This window comes from Lactuca saligna, chromosome 2 (genome assembly GCF_052625555.1).
Source record: "Lactuca saligna cultivar CGN05327 chromosome 2, ASM5262555v1, whole genome shotgun sequence".
NCBI lineage: Eukaryota > Viridiplantae > Streptophyta > Magnoliopsida > Asterales > Asteraceae > Lactuca > Lactuca saligna.
In genome coordinates this window covers 96,817,861-96,835,906 of record NC_136418.1, presented here as the reverse complement: position 1 = coordinate 96,835,906, position 18,046 = coordinate 96,817,861, and positions in this window count along the sequence as shown.

Sequence of the window (18,046 nt, the reverse complement as noted above, 5' to 3'; positions counted from 1 at the left end):
AGAATTTTCGAAACTACCCCTGCAGGGCCTTGCGCGACCCGCGTGCTCTTGCGCGGGTGGTCCGTGGATGTAGCATCTTTGAGGTTTTGGGCCTCCATAGCTTAGCCCACTTGGCCCAGATCGAATCCAATCACCTCCTAGCCCATTTTCTTCAAGTTTTTCTTCATTTTAAGCCCAATTTGACCTCTCTAAATCCTCTAAAGCTCGTGAATTCGCTCGATTAATAATTTACGTACGCTTGAATATTCCCCCTCATCTTTCAAATTTAAAGTTTATTTCTCTCCAAGTCTTCAAATAATCATCAAGATCACTCCATGCATCATCGCCACTACCCATCAAGCCCAACATCATTTTTGTCTACCAAATCTCATCGCCTCCTATACGTCCCGAACACTCCCGCTCCGCTAGACCCAAAAACCTGCAATTATGCTCACAAGATTCGAGAGTACCCGAAATAGTCATAAAATAACAAAAAGGAAAATATGCATGGAAATTATCTAAATTATGAATGAAATATGCTAAAATAAACTATAAAAAGAAGTAATTAAAATGAAGCTATCAAATCACCCCAAGCTTAAACCTTACTTGTCCTCAAGTAAGACAAGACTAAATGAACTTGGGATGAACTACCCTAGAAATAAAAAGAATGGATAGAACCATGGAACCTGTCTGACGTTAGTCAACATGGTCAAAATTGATTTCGCTGCTATCTCACAACTTTTTCATCCGATGACAATGGAACCATAAACCATAGCCAGGACAACTCCTTTAGGTGAGTAAGGAGGGATGAGCAGTCGCAGCCTCAATGGAACATGTATACAATGAAGAACATCTGTAGTAGGGAGAAAGCAACTGGATGGGCTCGGGTGGAGCTCTTCTTTAAGTGCACACTCTGATATCACATCTGCCGGTTTCTCTCATGTGTAACTAGGTTTAATCGCTCGGGCACCGTTGTAAGAGTCAGTTCACTTAGTGTTGGCCCAAACCTCCTGTAGTATCCGACTCGACAGTCTCTCTAACATCACCAATTTGTGAGAAAGAAAAAAAAAATAACAACTCGATCTATATACAATAAAAAAGATCTATACAAATGAATATCAAACGTCGGGTGACCAAGATGTTGGGAAATTTGTTCAATAATTGAACCGGCCACCTATCTAAGATAGTTGCAACTGAAAATTTGCATGCTTCATTTTGTTTTTGTTTTTTTTTCGTTTTGTTTTTTTGTTTTTTTTTTTTTTTTTTTTTTTTAATTATCAAGTAAACCCTTTGACTCAAAATTTGGTTCCCAAAGGTGTGTAGGTGGAACCGAAAGGGTAATGATATAATCCGAATGGCCTAAGTGTGAAAATGACCATGTGCGGAGCATAAAGATGTAATGTAAGCTCCTTTTCAAACTTGTGGTTTTTCAAAGATAATGAAAATGTCCAAATGTGGACTAAAAGACTCTCTAAATTCTAAGAAAATCGCAAAAAGATATGGTGATGTAAAGAGACCAGATATGGATTCTACTCGGGGACAAGCACCAATGCTTCATCCTAACAGTTCAAACATGATCAAGTGTGATCCTCTCCGCGGTAGTGACCGCAAGGCTAAGAACACCCTTTGCTATAGTATATCCTACAGTTGTTAGTATTGTATGCATAATTCTTTATGGAACTACCTGGCCATGATCACTTACCCCTTTAAGCTACCAGCATCTAATCCCAAGTATGAAATCCCAAACTGCAGCTAGTGGTCCCGATTCGATGGGTGAGATAGAAACAAGATCCTGGACCAATAATGATACAATAACTGTGAACCTGTTCCATGGCATCCAAGAGAGGTGAGAATAAACAGACAACAAAAATGCATGAATGCTAATGTCTTAAGCTAAATGTTATGCAAAAATAAAAAGTGGAAAAAGAAGAAAATAAAATCTTTTTGAAATTTTATAAAATAAAAAAAAATGAATGCAAATTAACTTAAACTAATATGTTATGCAACCTAACTAAAAATGCATGAAAAAGAGTAAGAAAAAAAAGGGAAATTCCCCACCCCAAGCTTAAGAACAAGCATTGTCCTCAATGCTTAAGGAAAGGGCGGAAAGGACCTAAATCGGAGGGTCGGGCGGCGGGAAATGTCTGTGGCGGTGGTTTCGTGAAATTACGACCGGTAGAACTCCGCCAATCTTGAATTTTCAAGCGAGGTGGGTGTTGGAAGGTTTTATGAGAGGAATGGAGTGGGAGGTCAAGATGATTAAATGAAGAAGAAGAGAAGCTGAACATTTTAATCTATGGGTCAAAAAGGGTCAATTTCGGTCAATGTTGGTCAAGAAAAGTTAAAAGGTCAACTCATTAAAACCTTTGGTCAACACCTGGTCAAATAATAGCCAAAAATAGCCCAAATTGCCCAGCACAGTGCGCGGGTTGTGCAGACCTTGCAGTTAAGTCTTGGGCCAATACATCACACCTGGCCGTGCAACCCACCCGCGCAACAGCATGCGGGTCGCGCAACCCCCTGATCCTGATCTTCATTTTTGCTTCATTTTTCTTCGTTTTTCACCCGTTCGTGCTTTGAAAGGCCCCAAACACCTAGAAACTCTTGATTTCTTCAAAAACAACTCTTTTGAATCCCAAAAATATCTTCTAAACTCATTTATTCAAATTAAAAACACGAAAATACAATGCTTTCCAAAAATGCCCTTCTTTAACGTCTTTGGCGAGACGCCTCCAAACTTCACTTTAACACTTTGGGGGGTCCAAATGGACAACATCTTGGACATTTGAATCAAAAAATTCATTGAATGGCTTCAATCGATGTCCATTAACCTTGTAAGTTTTCCCCGTGTCGACATTTTTTAATTTCCGCACCTCCATTGGGACTCTTTTCTTGTATTTGACTTTCTTTTTACGGGAGAACCATACCGGACTCAAACCTTTGATAATAGCAATCATCCAACCATATTCTTTCTTTTACTTGTTCATTAAGGTGACCAACTCTTCCTTCTTTGACATGGTTTTTGAGTAGGTGACCGGTTGGGCGTCTTCTTTCTTGTGATACGTATCCTTTGAAGAGTCCGACAAATTTATCGCTTCCATCTCTTGTGGTTGGTCTACCAATGGAGTTAGTTTCTTAATGGTAGTGGGCGGCTCAACCTCTCTTTCATTAACCCCTATCACTTCCTCTATAGTTTCATTGTCAGCTTTTTCAATTTCTTCTTCTTCTTTGACAACCTCTTCCACTTCTACTTCTTTCTTCCACTTCTACTTCTTCTTCCTCTTCTTCATATAACACTCTTGGGCCATCAAAAATTTTCTCATCATTCAAAGGAATGGAACATGCACTATGCGATGGGCTCTTTTCGGATGGTAATTTGTCTTGAGCTTCCATTAAACTAATTGATTGAGCAATTTGTGTTATTTGTTGCTCTAAGCTTTTGAGGCTAGCTTGGGTTGTTTCCTGAAAAATTTGGGTAGAAGTGGCAATGCTTTTAACAATGTCCTCTAAGGACATGCTTGGCGTTTCAGTTTGTTGAGGAGGGTAAGGATAGGGTTCTTGGAACAGTGGAGTTGGTGGGTATTGGTTATTTCCCCAAGTTTGGTATGGGTTTTGGTATTGGTTATTTCCCCAAAATTGGTTGTTGTCCCACCATTGATCATGTTGAGGCTTATCATAACTCCATTGGTTTGACCGGTAGTAGCTTCCCTTATCTTGCACTTCTTCCCATTCTCCTTGTAAATATGGACACGTGTCGGAATGATGTCCATTTTGGGCACAAAAATCGCAAAGAAGAGGTGTGGACTGCACACTTTGGTCACTTTCAATCATCATAATTAACTGAGCTAGCTCAGAAAGTTGGTCTTCAGTGCAAGGAGTGTTCATCTCTGAACCATACTTCTTTTTTTTTTTTTTTTTAATTTCAGGAATTTAAATTTGAGTACCTGCACAATGAGACCTACGCATAGAGAAACAAATTGATTAAAAATAAACCAATCCCCGGCAACGGCGCCAAAAATTTGGTGGTTGTCGAGGCCAACACAAATAATAACCCTAAATGTTTCACACTAAAATAGTGTATAGTAGTAAAGGGATCGAATCCACGGAGATTGGTTCAATTTCTAACTCTATGAAAAATCTCTTTGTAAAAATACTTGTAAAATGACAATAAAAATAAAATGGGGGGTTTTGGTGTTTTGAAATACTTGAAACTAACTAGAATTAACTATGATTTAAATAGACAATTGCAACAAAAATAAGAATTTGATGTAAAATCAATAAGGGAAAGATGGTTGACTTAAAGTTTTCACACTTTGACTTTTGATGAACATATCATTAGAATTCAATGGTGCAATACTTGTTTTAAATCCTCAATTTGGCTATAGTAATCCAAGGAGCTTGAGATTACCTAGACTTTTCTTAATTGTTGAAATGGCTAGAGAAGCTCATAACAATTTCCTTAGTCAAAGTCACTAATTCCAAATAGCATGTAATTAGTGAAAGTCAACTAGCATTAAGAACCAAAAAGTCATCAAATCCAAGAGGGGTCAAATGCTTTCACCACCATGTTGGAGGGAATGTTTTTATGATTGTGTGAAGCAAAAACAACACAAAAATCATTTGTTGCTTGCTAATTTGAGGATCCTTTACTTAATCAAGAAATTAGCCAACTAATCACCACAAACACATTTAAACTCATGAACTAAAACATACAAGTAATGATGAGATGTTAAAACACAAAACATTCCCATAAAGATTCAAGAACATGTTCATGGATTCTTCAACATTCAACAAAAGTTCAAAGGATTAACCAAAAGTCAACCAAGATTAGTTTAGCCAAGCATGGCTAAACACAAAGAAACAAAGTTAGAGAAAATTGTACCAAACATTAAGTAAGAATCAAGAGGTAAAAATATGATGTTCTTCAAGGGTTCTTGGCCTTCAAAAGTCTTCAAAACTCCAGAGAGAATCTCCAAAAATCGGATGTTCAAGAGTATGCAAAAGATGGGCACCAACCTTCCTCAAATAGCTCAAAAGAAGAATTTCCGACACTACCCCTGCAGGGCCTTGCGCGACCCGCATGCTCTTGCGCGGGTGGGTTGCACGGGTGGTCCCTGGATGTAGCATCTTTGAGGTTTTGGGCCTCCATAGCTTAGCCCACTTGGCCCAGATCGAATCCAATCACCTCCATGCCCATTTTCTTCAAGTTTTTCTTCATTTTAAGCCCAATTTGACCTCTCCAAATCCTCCAAAGCTCGTGAATTCGCCCGATTAATAATTTACGTACGCTTGAATATTCCCCCGCATCTTGCAAATTTAAAGTTTATTTCTCTCCAAGTCTTCAAATAATCATCAAGATCACTCCATGCATCATCGCCACTACCCATCAAGCCCAACATCATTTTTGTCTACCAAATCTCATCGCCTCCTATACGTCCCGAACACTCCCGCTCCGCTAGACCCAAAAACCTGCAATTATGCTCACAAGATTCGAGAGTACCCGAAATAGTCATAAAATAACAAAAAGGAAAATATGCATGGAAATTATCTAAATTATGAATGAAATATGCTAAAATAAACTATAAAAAGAAGTAATTAAAATGAAGCTATCATCCTCTCATTTCTCTGCAAAATTTCGAGATTGTAAAGCCCTTGAAGTGTTCTTACTTCTCTCAAGGTCAAAACCAAGGTAAACAACAACATCTTCTTCCATAGTTTCATGGTTAAACCTCTTTTTCTTCTTAGTCTTCTCTACTTTTCGGATTCTATGCCTTTCCATGGCTAGAAATCTTTATTCTCCCCTTGTGGTTTGTAGATTCTCACCATAACACAATGCATGTGTTAGAGATGGTGAAAATCCAGGATCAAACCCATGCAAGGGGTGGAAAAGATGCACATATGATCATGTGACACCAAAACCTAATATTTCATGTTCTTCTCCATTTCTTTTGTGTTCATGCATGAACAAAAGCATTTAAACCATTTCTAGTACATCTTGGATGCTCATTCATTCCATGCATGTGTTAGAAATCGGGCCTTACCAAAGACATGCATGATGTTCTTGTTGAAATACCCTAATAATGCACACAAGCAAACATGCAATCTGCCAGATTACTTTGTTTGACTTTGAACAGTCATAACTCAGTCATTTCTTAACCAAATCATGATATTCTTTTTGTATTGGTTATTTCCACGAGTTAACTTTCAAACGAAACTGGTCTCACTGTAAAATATTAAATATCCGATTTTTAGCAGATTTTACAAAAAGGTTGCGCATACAGATCTTTTTATGTGATCACTATTTTTATCTTGCTTAAACAATGGCCTTAAACCCAACCATAAATCTGAGGAAAAATACCTTAGAAACTTAACATATCTAGTGAATTATGGTTGAAATTTCGTGGCTTAAAACCTCACTGAATGGGCTACACAAATTCATGAACTTCAGCCACATTTACACTTCATGCATTATTGCATGCAACTTTTCTTAAATTGTTTGAAATCATTACACTCATGTCTCTTCTGAATACATTTTTTTACATTTTTTCTTTTGAAAGCCCGTGCATGCATGAGATAATCTGGAAAATTTCAAGAGCTTTTGTTATTTCTTTGATTTATTAGAATTATTGCTAAAACCAAGGGCATAAATCATATAAAATACTTCCAGAGGTCAATAAATCCTAAATAAATTCATGGATGATCCCTATGGGGAATAATGACCCCTCACCAAATTTGAGCAATTTTTATTACTGTTTCATATGATTTCGAGTTTTCTTTTATTTAGGACACGATAAATTACAAAACCACTTTATAGATGTGAAAATTGTATCTAACAATTTTCACATACCTTACCTGTGATGGGTGACTCCTGAAAATAATTTCAAGATTTTCCATCATGTTTTACTATTTTTCCCAATTTTTGGTAATTATAATGGTCTAAAAATTGGAGAAATAGTTCTGATTATCCAAAATTCATAAAAATTTACCAGGATATAATATCATAGAGTAGGAGGTTGCATAAAAGTTTTGAATATTTTTCTCCACTGTAAACTATTTTTCTCTTATTTTCTAAAGTTAATTGCACTAAAATACACTCAAATATACATAAATACCCAAAACTAGTTTATACATTATGAAAACCACTTTTGATATTTTTCCCAGGATATTTATACTGTAAATGATGTTACAAAAATTTATGGTGATTTATTTTAACTGTTTAATATTATTTCTTTAATTAATGACTATTTAAAGGAATAAAGCAAGGAAAAATAGAAATACCCACTGAAAAATATCTTTTATATTTTTCCCAGCCTATTTATGTATAATAACAATTAAATAAAAAGTTTGGGTAATTTTGGAAACTGTTTTCTATTTATTTCAATTTTTATTGAAATAAATGATCAAAAAACATAAAATATAATTAAACAGCTTGGAAATCCATTTTTATAATTTTCCCAGCTTAGTATTGTGTAATAACAGTTAAATAAAAAGTTTGAGAATTTTTATCCCTCGAATGCTATTTTCGTGAATTTATGTTGTAATAAGGACTTAAAAATTTGGAAAATTTATATTCCAAGGTTGTAATTAATCGCCCGATATATAGAATTTCATTACTTCAGAAAAAGTGTAACTAATTGATATAAAATCCAATACTAAAACATAAATTGGCATTTCCCTATATGTAGAGTTTAGTATATTAGCATTAGATATCGACATGGAAACTCACTAGTGCGTGTGCTTGATGTCGTGGGATCCCGGTAGTAAGACGTTGGTGCATCCCGAAGTACCGCTTGTGTCTACACAAAACATCGTGAGTATTCACGTACTCCCCTATTTTCGGTTTTTATGTTTTGGGGTGGAAAAGCATGTCCAGAAAAACTACTGTTTGCATGTTGTATTTAAATTGAATTGTATCAAACATGATTGCTATTGTATTGCTATGTTTCTTTATGTATGTATATGCAACACGGAACATGAGAACTTATCGTACTAAGGCCCTTCCCTTATCTCTAACCATTAACTCTTTGAGCCAATGGTCGTTATGGATAGCGCTATTAGGAATTGACAACTCCTCACTCGCCCGAATCGCTAGAGTGCATGATACCATATTCATCTATGGAACGATAAGCATAGATCTCGATAGGGCTTCAGTCATAGGTTTGGTTGAGACTCATTGTTTGCTCATACACATACAAACTCATTTCTCGTTATAGCAATAAACTTGTATTCATTAATAGCAATCAACTTGTTTATCATTGAAGCAATGTACATGTATTTACGAAAAGCCTTATTGTACGCTCGATTTTTATAAACTTGTGATACTCACCAACTATTTTCATAGTTGACGCTCATTTTACATGCTTTTTCAGGAAGTAATTAGTAAGTGGATATAAAGATTCATCATCATAGAGCATGCTGCATCGTGTTGAAGCTATTATGAAGCTATATTTTGAACAATGTTATTTTGAAAAACTTGTATTTTGTTTCTTTTGAAGCTATGGGTTGTAAACTTTTAAATACTGCTATGGTGATGTATCTTTATCTTTTGCATTGAAACCGTTATCGCTGTCATACCTTGCGTTTCCGCTTTAGCGGGGTGTGACACAAATCACCAAAACACTTTTAGAAGACTTGAGAGAATAGAAGCATTTCTAGACATCTGCCACCCTTTGTTCTCACACACACTAGTGCCATTTCATGTGCCAAGGACCTCTTTATATAGTATGGAGGATTAGGGTTACATTCATGTAAACCCTAATACCCATGACCCTTCATTTCCATAGCATCCATGGAGTTAAAAACTCCATGGACTATTCATGCAACCTTAGTCCATCCGAAATGAGCACTGTCCATTCCATATATATATATATATATATATATATATATCAATATATATATATATATATATATATATAGATATACATATATATATATATATATATATACACCATTCTCAAAAGATTATCCATATAAATTGTTTCAGTGAAGTGCAACCCAAATGGACCATGCTGGGTCACGTCAAGTAAATACCAACTATAGTTAAGGACTTAGACACCTTATCCAATAGTCTCCTACTTGGATAAGTCTAATAACTATAGTTGTAAGTATGACTTCAGGAACCGTCCAACAATCGTAGTTCTTAAAACTCTGTTGAACTATGAAGCACCATCTTAGATAAGTGATCATATAATCCTATGTTCTAGATATCAGCCGGACGAATACATGGAACAATACCGTACTTATTGTCCAGCAGTTTGTTTCTTGATTTCCGATTTGTTTTACATAGAACTAAACTGAACACATCAATTTGGTTCTAACCAGCCGCATACATAGGTCAAAGCAAAATCATTGAGGGGCCCAAATGTCTCTTTTAATCCTCCAAGGACTAAATGGAACAGATAAATTCAACTCATATGCTTGTTCTACTACTTGTTGAATCATACATAAAGGCACGTTTTATGACATTAACTTAATGATGCATTTTCGTACATTAAATGCATAACCAACTCATATGCAACAACTCATATCTCTAGGTTTGAAGACTTATATGATATTTCCCCCTCACGATCACTAAAGATAAATTTCATGAAGTGATACAAGTGAGCGTGGGTTTAATCCAATACTCAAAACTTATGAGAACTCATGAATGTTATAGCAACTCTTGCTATGTCCAACACCTTACACATCTACAAGCCAACTTGATGACAATCTTGAGTCATACCTACTTCTAACATATAACTGACTATGGAGAATTTGAATAAAGTAATTATTATGGAAGTTAAAAAATGCAAAATTGAAACAATAGCAAACAATTGACACAAGATAGGAACACCTTACTTATAAATAAACAAAAACTTCTATTCAATCATCAAATGTCAATTAGATTTTAAATGTTTCAAAGTTATCTAATATGTAAAACTAATATAGTCCTTCAGCCCGATGTACCTCGCATGCTGCAAATGCCTAACCCTAGTCAGTCCTTTCGCGAGGGGATCTATTGGGTTCTCTTCTGACAATATCATCATTGCCACAAGGAGTCCTTCTTCTATCTTATGTTTTATGAAGTGATATTTTCTGTCAATGTGCATCGATCTGCCACGATCTCTCGGTTCCTTGGCTAAGGCAACTGCACTATTGTTGTCACAGAAAATCTTCATAAGCTCCTTTATTGCGGGTACAACTCTAAGGTATCCGATGAAGCTCCTCAGCCATATCGCCTCCTTCTCCGCTTCACTCACTGCTATATATACTCTGATTCACATGTCGAATCAACTACCATCTTCTGCTTGGAACTTTTCCAAATAATCACTCCTCCATTCATGGTAAAGACCCAGCCCAACTAAGATCAGAAATAATCCCTATCAGTCTAGAAGATAGCATCACTATACCCTACTACTCTCAAGTTATCACTCCCACCAAGGGTAAGAATCCAATCCTTAGTCCTTCGCAGGTACTTGAGAATGTTCTTTACCACAGTCCAGTGAGCCTTTCCAGGGTTCCCCTGATATCGACTGACCATGCTCAAAGCAAAGGCCACATTAGGGCGACTACAAGTCATAGCATACATGATCGAGCCAACAACAGAAGCATATGGTGATCGAGTCATCTCATCTATCTGAGCCTTTGTACTTGGGCTCTAAGCCTTGCTCAGTTTGGCATTATGCTGGATCGACAAGTCACCTCTCTTGGAATTCTGCATGTTGAACCTTTTCAACACTTTGTCCACATAGGTCCTTTGACTAAGTCCAATAAGTCTTTTACTCCTTTCTCTCAATATCCCTATCCCTAGGATATAGGCAGCTTCTCCAAAGTCTTTCATAGAGAAACACTTCCCAAGCCATGAATTAACCTCCTGCAAAAGTTGGGATGTCATTTCCCATGAGTAGTATGTCATCCACATACAGTACCAAAAAGCTAACTATACTCCCACTAGCTCTGACAAATACACAAGACTCATATTCGCTTCTCGAAAAGCCAAACTCTTTGACTTTCTCATCAAAACAAAGATTCCAGCTGCGAGATGTTTGTTTCTATCCATAAATGGATTTCTCAAGTTTACACACTCTATTAGGGTACTTTGCATTGACAAAACCCTATGGCTGACTCATGTAAACATCCTCAGCCAACTTTCCATTAAGGAAAGCGGTTTTGATATCCATTTTCCATATTTCATAATCATGAAATGCAGCAATGGCTAGCATAACCCTAATATACTTAATCTTTGCTACTGGTGAGAAGGTTTCATCATAATCAACTCCCCGAGTTTAAGTGAAGCACTTCGCAACCATTCTCACCTTATAAGTGTGCATTTTCCCATCCGTGTCGGTCTTCTTCTTGAAGATCCATTTCCATTCGACCGTCTTACGACCCGGTACATTGTCAACCAAGTTCCAAACTTGATTGTCATACATGGACTGAATCTCGTTGTCCATAGCCTCTTTCCATTGGGTAGACCCAGGGCCTACCATGGCTTCCCTGTAGTTGTTAGGTTCATCCAAATTACCAGTGTACTATCACTGATAAATGTATCACCTTCCGTAGTAATATAGAAACCATAATAATGCCCAGGTGGATTCCTAACTCTAGTGGAACGCATCAGAGGTACAGACTCGTCGGTTGGTTTAACAGGAGTTTCCTCCTCGGGTTGAATGATAGAGTTTGAGGTTCCTTCACCACTTGACTCTTGAAGCTCTTCAATGTCAATTTGCCTCCCACTGTTTCCTTGGCTTATAAATTCTCTCTTTCTCGAAAGATTCCTGTCTTTGCCACAAAGACCACATTCTCAATGGGTCTGTAGAAGAGGTAACCATAAGAATTTTGTTTGTAGCAGATTTATAATGTCCAACATAAAGACATGATACTCAATCATTCTTTTGCTATAATATTTCTATTTTCCATGTTCTCAAAATTTCAATTATGAAGAGCGATGCCGTAATCATAATAAAATTTTTGAGAATGGGATTAACCTTTCCATATATAGAATTTCCTTATGTTGAACAATTCCAACATAAAATTCATATATATGTTTGACTAAACGTGATTAAAATCTCAATCTAAGCTTTTAGAATTGAAATGAAGTATGAATTGCTCTCCCTAAAATCTTTCAAACTGAAACTTTTATTTTCTATAATTAACATTGCTAACTTGCAACATTCACCATAATTGATTATGCTCCGACTAGCATAATAATTACATCCTTATTAGCATAACACTTATGCTCCCACTAGTATTTACATGTACTCAGAAATCAGTTAGACTCCTAGAAATCAATACTTCATTGACTTTCTTACCAATGTTCAGATTTCTGATACGAGATGCTTCGATAAGACTTTATTTAGGCTTCTCAAAATCATACACCTTTCCTTAGATAGCTTACATGTATGTCTAAACAATTTCAGAAATTACAACTATAAATCTGAAATGTTTAGACCCTTTTCCATCTCTCACAATTCAAATTATGAAAAGGGATGTCGTAATCATAATCAAATTTGAGAATGCAAATATCACAACCGCTATCCCCTTAAAATCTACTTAAGTGAAAGCGTTTCCTCTCCATCATTTTCATGAATCGGAGAGAAACCTTATGAAACTTAGATTTTATGGTGTATGTGTTCATATCCATGTGAATTTTGTCATCACCATAATCACAAGACAAGGTTAGTGACAAATCCAAACTCATATGGATTGAACTTGTTCAGCCATAATTTCTTGGCAACAGAAGGGCCTACCATTGCTTCCGAGTAGTTATGCAAACAATTGAGAACTCATAGAACTCACATGCATAGTCAACCTTAACAGGAATGGGCACAGAAACAAGAATATGTCAACATGATAGGCTACAAACCTCAAGTCGCGTGCTAGTGTTTAACATTAGGTTTATTCTTGATTAGTTCTTGAAACTTGTCAAGATCTTTAAGACTCCCACTGACCTCTTGACATATAAGATTCTTTTGTCATGAACCATTCCATGACAAACAAATATTCAAGAGTTAGTGCGGATTCTAATCAAGACAAGCACTTCACACAATTGGTCTTAGTTGGTCTTTGTTTTATCCTATACTACTAGAAAACAGCCTTTTACGACACGCAATGCGTGTCGTAAAATGCTCAGACAACGCGCAAATGCGTGTCAAGGAATGCCCTGTCATAACGAGAGACGACACACTTTTACAACGCGCATTTATGACACGCAATGCGTATCATTAAAACCCATGTTAAGAAAGGCCATGTTATATGTGAAGATGACACATAGTTTTGCGTATCGTAAATTTAAATGTTTAAAATATATATATATGTGTATATATATATATATATATATATATATATATTAATTTTTTAATTAAATTTTCATTTAATGTCTCATAATAGAAATAAAATCCCATATACAAAAAATACAATCCATTGCATAAAATTTAATGTCAGACAATTCTATTTCTTACAATATATAAATTTGCATTCATCTAATCTACTCTGTGCTTCATATAAAAAATCTATTTCATGCAGTTTCTTCCATTTATTTTATTAGCAACTTCCATCATTAATAGTGCAACTAACAATTGAAATGAAGAATGCAACACTTGTATATCTGCAAAAAAACTTGAAAAAAACAACAAAGAGTTAATGTTTATATATAGGAAGAACATATTGAACACATAAAATAACAAGAGCTAATAGGAAGTTATTTTCTTTTCCCTTCTCAATATGTGATGATTAGGGCTGTTGATTGCAACAATTAAGCTCTGTGATTTGTAAAAGTGAAAAATCATTCAAACACATATAACCTTATAGTTATAGCAATGATGGTGAAAAAATTAACTATGTATTTATTGAGCATGTACCTTTAAATGATCAAGTTTGTCCACTACACCAAGGTAAGTACCAGGAGAATCTGTCTTACTGGACTCATGCATTTCATAAATTACCAGATCTCTTTGTACAAATGATAGGGGTAGATCTCCTTCCTAGTCAAACTAAGTCAAAGAAACAAATACAAATCAAAACTGAAACAATAATAAATCTAGATTTAATCCAAAAATCTTTGACTTCCTCATCATAATAAATATTCGTTCCGTTTATTGTTTCCCAGCCATCAAACACGAGATTTATATCTAAGGTATGTTCAAAACAATTTCATCATTATGGCAGAGAACATTATCACATTAATGAGTTGATGTATTATTCTTTAAAAGGTATGCTATCAACATTCATATAGTTTTATTGATCTAATTTTATTAATATTTGTTTTTATGCTTATATTATATTTTTTATGTATTACAAACAACATACGAATATATTACTTGTTATAAATTAAGTTAAATAGTAATTAATTTTTTATTTAATATGATAATAAACATGGAGTCAAAAACACAAATTGAATTTTTAAACCAATTTTTTTTGCATAATTTCACTGCTAATGAAAAAATCATGAGTTAGTTTCTGACTTTCTATTTAGGATTAGTTCTACAGTTTTACATCATCATTTCTAATTAATTGTTTTTTGGATAAATTATAAATTGATATATTGATATCTTGCACATATTTATAGTTATAAATTATTTTCCTTTTTCAGTCATAATAATCTTTTTATAACTTTCAAAACTTCAACTATATATATTTTTATTTTTTAAAAAAATAAAATACTTTATGATTATTTCCGTTCCCTTCAATTTCATTCCACATAAGAATCTGAATGGTATAATAAAAAAATAAAAGAAATACATTACCATTTGACTGCAAAAAGCCAACATTACCGAGACAAAGTGTATATCAAACAATACCGTGCACCACGTTATTATTGATACAAGGTCTAGAATCACTCAAAAATCATGCCAAAATTATGTTAAACATATTGAGGTAAACTATTACTAGTAACTAGTAAACTCATACCTCCTGATTAGAAGGGACTTTGCAGCCCATTTGGCTCCAGCAATCATCATCAGGTCCCAATACACCAAACTCCTCCTTGCTTAAAACAGCCTGAATAAGAACCACAAAGTCAAGGCCATTTCGTGGCCCTATAGAGATAAGCAAACATGGAGTAAAAAATTGAACTAAAACACTCTAAGTTTCCTAATTAAAAATATAAGTATCATAATCTCTCATGTGTTCTGGAATGAGAAACAGTGAAGATGCTTCCATAGTTGCTTTGGTTCTTCATATTCTTTCACTATCTGTTCATCATAATCATTCATATAAAAAATATTATAAGCAATAGGGACTTGAAGATACAAGCAAACTAGTTTCTAGAAGCTTTTTCAAATCATCACATTACCTGAACAATAGAGCTTGTTGCCAGACGTTTTCTAAAAATGAAGTTATCACCAACAATCTGCCACAGGTTATCATCATCTTCCCCACTTGTTTGCCCCACCCAAATATACACTATCTCGCCCATACTCCCATTCAATGGTCTCCAAACTTCCCCTAGTGTGACAGCAGATGGTGGAGTTTTGAAGTTTGAAATGACTGACTTGATTTGTCCCATGTGCTCATTGTTGAACCATATTTTATGAGGTGTTCCAGGTTTACGTGAGGTGGATATTGGGTTAGTCATCATCAACTCATGGTGGAGTTTCTAGCTCTTTAATCATGAGTTGGAGATCCTGGACTAATCTTGGATATTGCTTGTTCTGCATATACAATGGTTAATATTGGGTTAGTCATCATCAAATCCTAACAAATAGATTGTTAAAGAGCACATAAATTATATATAATATGGCACACATACTAAGGATGCCAATATTCATGTAAGCTCCATCGAAGGATCCTCTTCACTTGGGTTAGTATCAATGAGGGGTGGATAAATTATCGACCATGGAGATTGTTTTGCCAGCATGACCAAAATGCCCTTGAGCTGTTTCGTAACATCTTCTTCAGGGTGAGAGCTTAACCAAGCACATAATTGAAGAGTTACTTCCTACAGAAAGGGAAAAAATACTAGTTATAATAGAACTAGTTAGGTTACTGTGATATAAAAATAGCAAAAAGGCTCCCACCCACCTGCCATGCCAACAAAGGAACTGTTGAAAGTGCAGGTTCAAGGGTAGCTTTTAACTCCACCCCATAGTTAAGGATAATATGCACGACATGAAGTGTAGCTTTCAAGGTATAACTAGAATTCTTTTGATCTTCTGTTTGACTACCCCATAACTTGGAAGATGAATGTGAGAGGTAATTTATATAAGCTTGAGTTGCATGCCCAAATAGAGATACCCTTATCTTTCTCAAACACCATCAAACATCAACCAACTCATTAAAAACGCATTTCCCTCAACATCAATATTGGCAAAAAGAAAGAATTCCTGCAACTTCGAAGCAACAACAAATAAAAGGCATTCAAGTTCTCTTGCTGCAGCTTCTATTATATTCACTACTTGTTGCACCACCGCATGAAGATTGTTGCTATCTAAGTCATTAACATCTATTGCTTTCTAAAGAAGCTCTGAAACAACATGTTTAAATCTTGAGACCTCTTCTTCAGTTAACCTAAACCTATTTAGTACAAGTTCTGAATCAAGAATTGGAGAAAACGAGCAGGATTGAAGGGTGGTGTCACATGTCGAAACAAACTTCAATCTTCAATTCTTCCATGACTCTTCAATTTGGGCTCTAGGATGTGAGACCATACAATCTGAGTTGCAACGAATGATCAAGAGTATTCCAAACTCCAAATAATGACCCAAAAGTTATGCATAAAAACACACCCCAAAAATCATCAATAAATCCAAACCCATTTCGAATACATCACTTCCGAACTTCCAATTGCATCATCTCGTGGCTTCAAAACTTCAAGAGCACTTCGGTCTTCAAATCCGTGTAATATGAAAAATTCAAATTCAAATTTCCATATAAAACTTCTCTGCCTTTGTATAATCGAAATTTGATTATAAAACTCCAAGGAAAAAGAACGTGCTCTATTTAGAATTTTTTGTGTCAAAACTCCCCCTTAACATGTGGCATAAACTTTGTGCTTCAATCCGGAATACCCAAAAAAATATTCAATTTTATTGTCATTCACCGATTGCCTTTGACAAAATTTCTCAAAAATGGGTAGAAATTGTCAATTTCAAAATTCTGCAGTGACCCTTTGCGCCCAAAACAGCAAAATACACAAAACTCTCCCTCTTTTCCAAATCTGGGTAAAAAGCGTCAATTTGCACAAACTGCATGGTCTTGAAATGCACAATCTTCGATTTCCAGCAAAAATTAGTCCTTTTTCGAATTTGGGTGCAAACTGCCAAAAATTCAAAGTTTCAGGGACCATTTTCAAAAATTATGCCCTTGTGCCCAATTCATACGAAGCATGCCCAAAATATACGAAGCTCCAAATTTTTTTGAATATGGGTGAAAAGTGTCAAACATTCGAAACTTGTGTTCATTTTTGAACTGTCAAAAATTCGAAGGTTCAGGGGCCGTTTACAAAACTTTGTGCTTTCTTTCAATTCATTTGAAGTATTGAAGATTCGAAGCATATGAAGCCTCATTAATGAACAGTAACATTTTTCGTACGAATTTTCAATATACTCCTTTTTAATCTAAATCATTGTATTCGTATAAATCCAAAAACACCCTTCGTATGTGAAACCAAACAATCCTTCACTTTAATCATTGACTCCAACAGATTCATTTCTTCGAATCTTAACCCAATTCTTCGTTCTTTTCATTACAGGGACCACAAAATCAAAAACTTTCATTCTTTCAAACACTAACCCATCGATTCCAAACTAACGAATCCAAAACCAAAACCCATCTGTTTGATTTTTCGTCATCTGTTCATCAATCGACTTCAAATAACGATTTCTAGTGAACCACGAACTCGCTTTTTCATCACAGCAACTCGATGAGCATAGGCGACTCTTGTTTCTTGACTCAGACTTCATCGAAATCAAATTAACTCAAGTCGATTATCACACTTCGTTTTTCCGTTATCAACAACCCATAGAAATCAAAATCCAAAACCATTGTGTCAAATATTTCTAAGCCGTCTCGTTCCCAATAGCAATTTCGTCTGTTAAGTATCAAAAACCTTTGTAGTCATGTAAAGAGCATTAACTTCAATATATTCGAT